The sequence below is a fragment of the Vulpes vulpes genome, chromosome 2, assembly GCF_048418805.1.
Source record: "Vulpes vulpes isolate BD-2025 chromosome 2, VulVul3, whole genome shotgun sequence".
Taxonomy (NCBI): Eukaryota; Metazoa; Chordata; class Mammalia; order Carnivora; family Canidae; genus Vulpes; species Vulpes vulpes.
The window spans coordinates 153,556,088-153,562,311 of NC_132781.1; positions in this window are offsets into that span (position 1 = coordinate 153,556,088).

Below are 6,224 nucleotides of genomic sequence, written 5' to 3' on the forward strand. Positions count from 1 at the left end.
GTCCTTACCTCCCAAAGGCCCCATTTCCAAATATCATCACAATGTGTGTGTGTGGGGGGGGCGGTGGTTAGCACTTTAGTATATGAATTTTGGAGAGTCCAATGCTCCAAGCCATTTCCTAGAAGCATAACCTTAGGCAAGTTACTGAAATCTCTCTGTAACTCAAATTCTTTATCTGTCAAGTGGGAATGATAACAGTATCAACTTCATGAATTAATAAATAAATTAATAGCTCTAAAACACTTAGAGCAGACTGCAGTAGCCACCCTCCAGGATGGCTCTCAATAAATATTGCTGCCTGGTCTTCGTGTCCTTGTGTGGTCCCCTCCCACACTGTATCATGGTTGGTCTGCATCACCCATAGAATACAATGGAAATGATGGTGTGTGATGTCTGAGGCTAGGTCATGAAAGACCGTTTGCTCTTTCGGAGCACTCTGTCTGGGGGAAGTTGGCCACCATGCTCTGAGGATGCTCAAGCAACTGTGTGGAGAGGTGCCCATACTAAAGAAATGAGGCTTCCCACCAACTTGCCAACCATGTGAGTGACCCATCTTGAAAGTGGATCATCCAGCTCCAGTCAAGTCTTTTTTTTTTAATATTTTATTTATTTATTCATGATACACACAGAGAGAGGCAGAGACATAGGCAGAGGGAGAAGTAGGCTCCTCGAGGGGAGCCTGATGCGAGACTTGATCCCAGAATTCCAGGACCATGCCCTGAACTGAAGGCTCAACCACTGAGCCACCCAGGCTTCCCTCCAGTCAAGTCTTAAGATAAACTGCACTACAGCCCCAGCCAAAATCCCCACTACCACCTCCTTAGAGGCACTGGGCCAGAACCACCCAGCTTAGCTGCTTTTGAATTCCTGACCCACAGGAAAACTATTTGAGATAATCAGTGTTGATTATTGTTTTAAGCTGCTAAGTTTGGGGAAATCTATTCTGCAGCAATAAATAATACAGACCATGGGGTTATTCATAGTAACTGTTCAGTAAATGCCAGCCACTATTATTCCCCTGACTGAAAATATTAGCAATGGTGTTTTTCAATTGTCTGTCATGTGCCAAATATGTGCCACATGTAGGATAAATGGGTTCCCACCTCTATGCCATCAATTTTCAGCAAGGCATAGAGTGTTGGGGGCAGTCACCCAGAGAGTCCTGGGCTCTTAGGGTAAAAAGACCTGGAGATACCATTACTCGACCCAATTCTCATTTTACAGCTGAGACACAGAGATTATGTAACCCACTCAAGGTGAAAGAGCTGATATTTAGAGGAGTCTGAACTTGAACTCAGATCCACAGGTGCCTGGGCAGCCTCTCTGTTGTTCTACACTCAAGGGCCTTCTAATTAAAGGACAATTGCATCTCACAGTTTATAAGGCACTTTTAATACTTTCTTTTGGGATTATCAGTGCAGAGCCCCCTCCAGACTTTCTAGGATGCCCATTTCTCTAAAGGGCATCCACTCTCCAGAGCCCTTATAGCTGCCCATAGTGGTGGTCTGGACTTGAGGACATGGAAGAGGTCTGTGTGGTAAGATCCCTGAACACTCTGCTCCCCTTCCATGGCATGTGGGCCAGGCCCAGGGGGCTTTGCCCTGGCACCTGGGGCACTGCATCTCATCCCGGACCCGATTGACCTCCCTCTGCCAACTGTTCTGTCTTTAGCCTCTGGATAAAAGACCTGTCAGTTTGATCCTGTGATCTGGGATGATTCTTTGTCAAGGATGACACTGAAGCATGTGACAGGGATCTCAACCTGTGAGAAAAACAGTCTTTGTCCAACCCCACCCACTTCAGAGGGTGCTCAGACACCACAGTGGCTTGAGGGGAAATCCACAGGAAGAGGCAGGGCAGCCCCCCCCCCCACTCCTGGGGAGGTCATGGGGGCTGTTTGAGAACAGCACACACGTGGAAGGGATCCGATCCACTATGTACCAAGGAAACATTTAGCAAGCCCCAAGCTATGCGGAAATGAAAGGGGAGATGGAGGGTGGCTTCCTCTCCAGCATCACCGCCCTCAGCCCTGCGTCAGCCAGTCATCCATCCCTGGAAGACCTCCTCTGAGAACCCAGCCACTGAGGACACGGAGGGACCCTTGGGGAGCATTTCTTAATGGTTGCTCCATTTGGCAAATAAGAAACTGAAGGTGGGTGTGACTGGTTGGGCATCATATTGCCAGTCTCAGCACAGTTTTCTTCCCCAACAGGCCTCAAATCTCAAGTTTCCAAAAGTCCTCTCTCTGGTGACAATCAAAAACAGAATAGAATTGGGGTTAAGTGGCCACTTTCAGCTCTGCCTACACTAGCCGTGGGATTTGGGGCAATCCCACATGCCAATCTATGCCTCAGTTTCCTCATCTGTGAAATAGGGATAAGCATGACCTACTCATGGTTGTCGTGACGACTGAATGAAATGGTGCCATGAAGCTCTTAGTAGATGTCTGGCCACTTGCAAGCAGTAAATCAATCAAAAATAGTGTTATTATTATCTTCCATCACTCCTTTTCCTCGCCAGGCCCAGACCATTACCCCCACTGCCTCACCTAAACCCTACCCAGCTAGGACCCCCCTTGGGCACTAAGCTCCTCCCATGAGTAACAGACTTTGGAGGCAGTCCTAAATGAGGTCTATCACTTAGCTGGGTGATGTTCTGCAAGTCACTTAACTTCTCTGAACTTGAGTCCCTGACATGTCCAAATGAGAATCATGACATCTTGAATCATTCTCTGACAAATCAATGACACAGAAGAATGGGAGGAAAGGCAATCACTATAGGTTAAAAGTGATCAATGAGACAAAAACAGCAGAATGCCACATATAAGACCTTATTTGGATCTCATTTGCACAAACGAACTATGAAAAGACATTTGAGGCAATCCATGTCCTCCGAAAATAGCTTGGAAGCTAGATAATATGAAGAAATTCTTGTTTACTTTTGTTAGATGTGATAATGGCATTGTGATTATGTACCAAAAAAATACCAATTGGTTAGAAATACTTACTGAAAAGTTTTTACAGTTGAAATTACTTGATGTCTAAGATTTGCTTTAAAATATTTCAGACAAGGGATCCCTGGGTGGCGCAGCGGTTTGGCGCCTGCCTTTGGCCCAGGGCGCAATCCTGGAGACCCGGGATCAAGTCCCACGTCGGGCTCCCGGTGCATGGAGCCTGCTTCTCCCTCTGCCTGTGTCTCTGCCTCTCTCTCTCTCTCTGACTATCATGAATAAATAATAAATAAAAAAATAAAATAAAATAAAATATTTCAGACAAAAAAAGTTATGTGGGGATATAGATGAAGTAAGATTGAGGAACTGTTGGTAGCAGTTGAAGCTGATTTGGTTATATGAATTCATTATACTATTCTCAGTATTTCTGTGTGTTTGAAATTTTCATTAATAATCAGTAAAAATAAAAAAAATAAAGAGTAGAAATAAATAGCAAGGAGACAGGCAGAAAGGGAAGCAGTAAAATGTAGTAGCCAAAAGCTCTGGACTCAGATGCACCACTGAGACTCCTTTTTTGTCTCTTCATCTGTCAGTCCATAGCTTTCTAGTATGTTCCAGCAACTGGTAATGTTACTGGCTTATAACTTCCTGGTTCTGATCCTGGCTCTGCCACTCACTGGCTGGAGTACTTTGCCAAGTGACTTAACCTCTCTGAGCCTCTTTGCTCAGCTCCAAAACAGGGAAAATCATGGTCCATGCCTCATGGAGTTATTTTGAGGACTGAACAAGAGAGCGTGGATGGGAAAGGCTTAGCACAAAGCCTGGCACGCAGTAAGCACTCAATAAATGCTTCAGTGTGAGGAGCACTGGTTTAGGAGTCAGGCTACCTTGGATGTGAACCCCAGCTCTGCTCTGCCACTTGTGGCTGTGTGACTTTGGCCAATCCAATTAACTCTCTGAATCTTGTTTCCTTCTGGGAAAAACGGAGATCATTACCCCCCCCCCCACCTTGCAGAGCTGTCAGGAGGATTAAATGACAAGACATGTTTTGATGCCCAGTGTGGCCCACGTGGGAATTCCCCTTCCTCACCCCTTGACTTTCAGCAGCACTAGGCTGGCCAAAGCCCAGGTTGGAGTGGATCCCACTGTCCATTTGCGTTGGCTTTTGCACCTGGACTGCCAAGTGTGGCTGGAGAAAGTCAACAGAACCATGTGAATGGCTCCTCGCAAATAGCAAGCCTGGGTTATGAAACACCATCAAAGCTCCCCTGCCCTCACACAGCCCTTCCGCCCCTCTCTAGGGGACTTCCTCCTGTGCTTGGCACTGGTCAGTTTGTCCACTTGTGCTCCCCTTCCCCCTGCTTAGCCTCCAATTTAGCTTCTACTCCCTCTTGACCAAGGTTGCAATAGGAGCACCTTTCTCTCCACTTCCCAATGCCTGATTCTCACCTCCATCCTCTCCTCGTTCCTGTCCTCCCAACTCAAGACATAGAATGTCCTTCGCCGTTCTGAGGCTGGGTCATTGACTCTATCACCCCCTCCCCAATCTTCCAGTACTTTCTCTCCCATATGTCAGCCAAAAAACCCTTGCTCAAGTACTTTAATCTTTCTCAAGTCTGACAGTGACTCTGTTGCTCCCTTACTTAACTCACTCATTCACTAGTCCTCTCATTTAAGAAATGCTTGTGGAGTGCCTACTATGTGCCAGGTACTGGGGGTACAGAATGGACAGAGACAGTCTTTACCTTCAAAATCTTCAAGGTCCTGAGGGAGAATCAGACACACAAAAAGATAATGGTAAGACGACAGTGGGATGCAAAGATGAACCCATGCTTGATGTAGAGATTGACCAGATGTGCAATGGAGGGGAGCTCAAGGCCGGCTCTCAGCTTTCTGGTCTGTGCAAACAGGGGAATGATTGTAGTGTTCACTGAGACATGACCAAGGGCAACGCAAGGCAGGGCTAGGTGTTGGGGAAGATGCTGTGTTCTGTTTGGGGGGTACAATGAGTTAGAGGTTCTGTTGGGACATCCCAGTAGAGATCTCCAACAAATCTTCAGCTTAAGGGAGAAGGAGGTCTCAACTGGAATTAGAGCTGTGAGGGTCACTGGCATATAGGAGGTGGAGTCTTGAATGTATACAGAGTGCTCTCTGCTGCAAGTAACAGAGTAATTGCACTATGATGACATTTGTTATCTCACATCTTAAATAGTCCAGAGGGGGGCAGTGCCAGGGCTGGGAAATTGGCAGCACAGTGATGGCATCAATGTCACCTGTGCTTTCTGTAGTTCTTCCTTGCTGTTTTCAGGGACTGGATGTCTCCCTGAGTCTTGTCCCCCCTCTTGGCTGCGAGCTAGCTGCCCTACCCTCTCACAGCCCCGTTCAAAGACAAAAACAAAGCTTTCCTTTTGCACTCACTTTATATCGGGGGAAATCCTTTATCTTTAGCCCACATCCATGAGCCCTTGGGTCTCTAGGCCATATCTATATCTCCTTAGGCAAGGGAGAATGGGATTACCATAAGAGGTTTAAGCCTTAGTCTGGTGTGGCCCTTGGAGAGGTCCACGTTCCTGGAGAACAGTGCTGTCTGATATCTGAACAAAACTGGTGTGAGCAAGGAGGAAAGGATGGCCTCTTTTCAACCTTCCCTCTCTTCCAACCCCTAGCTGGCCTGGCAGTGTTGACCTGCAATTTGATAGAGAGAGGAGTTTAGGGGGTGCCTGGGTGGTTCAGTGGGTTGAGCTTCAGACTCTTGGTTTTGGCTCAGAGCATGATCTCAGGGTCGGGGGGGGGGGGGGGGGGGGGTCGAGCCCCTACATGGAGTTGGGCTCCGTGCTCAGCAGGGAGTCATTTTTCTCTCTCTCCCCCTGCCCCTCCCCTCCTCATGCATGCACTCGCGCGCGCTTGCTCTCTCTCTCTGTCTCACAAAATAAATAATAAATCTTTAAAAGCACACACATTAGAACAAAGAAGCAGCTTGGGCTCCTGAGTAAAGCATATCTGGATTCACGTCTTAGAGCCATTTCTTGCAAGCTGTGTTACTTCATGGCAGTTGTTTTATGCTCTGAACTGGAGTTTCCTCACCTGTTCCACAGGAATGGAACAGTCCTTGGTTGTTGGCTGTTGGGATGATAAAATGAAATAACTCATATGAAGTGCCTCACAGTGCCTGGCACTTGGTAAGTGCTCAGCAAAAACCAGCCATTAACATTTTCGGGGGGACCGTTCTCCCCTTAAGGTTCCCCAGCCTCATGGGGCACCTGGCTGGCTCAGT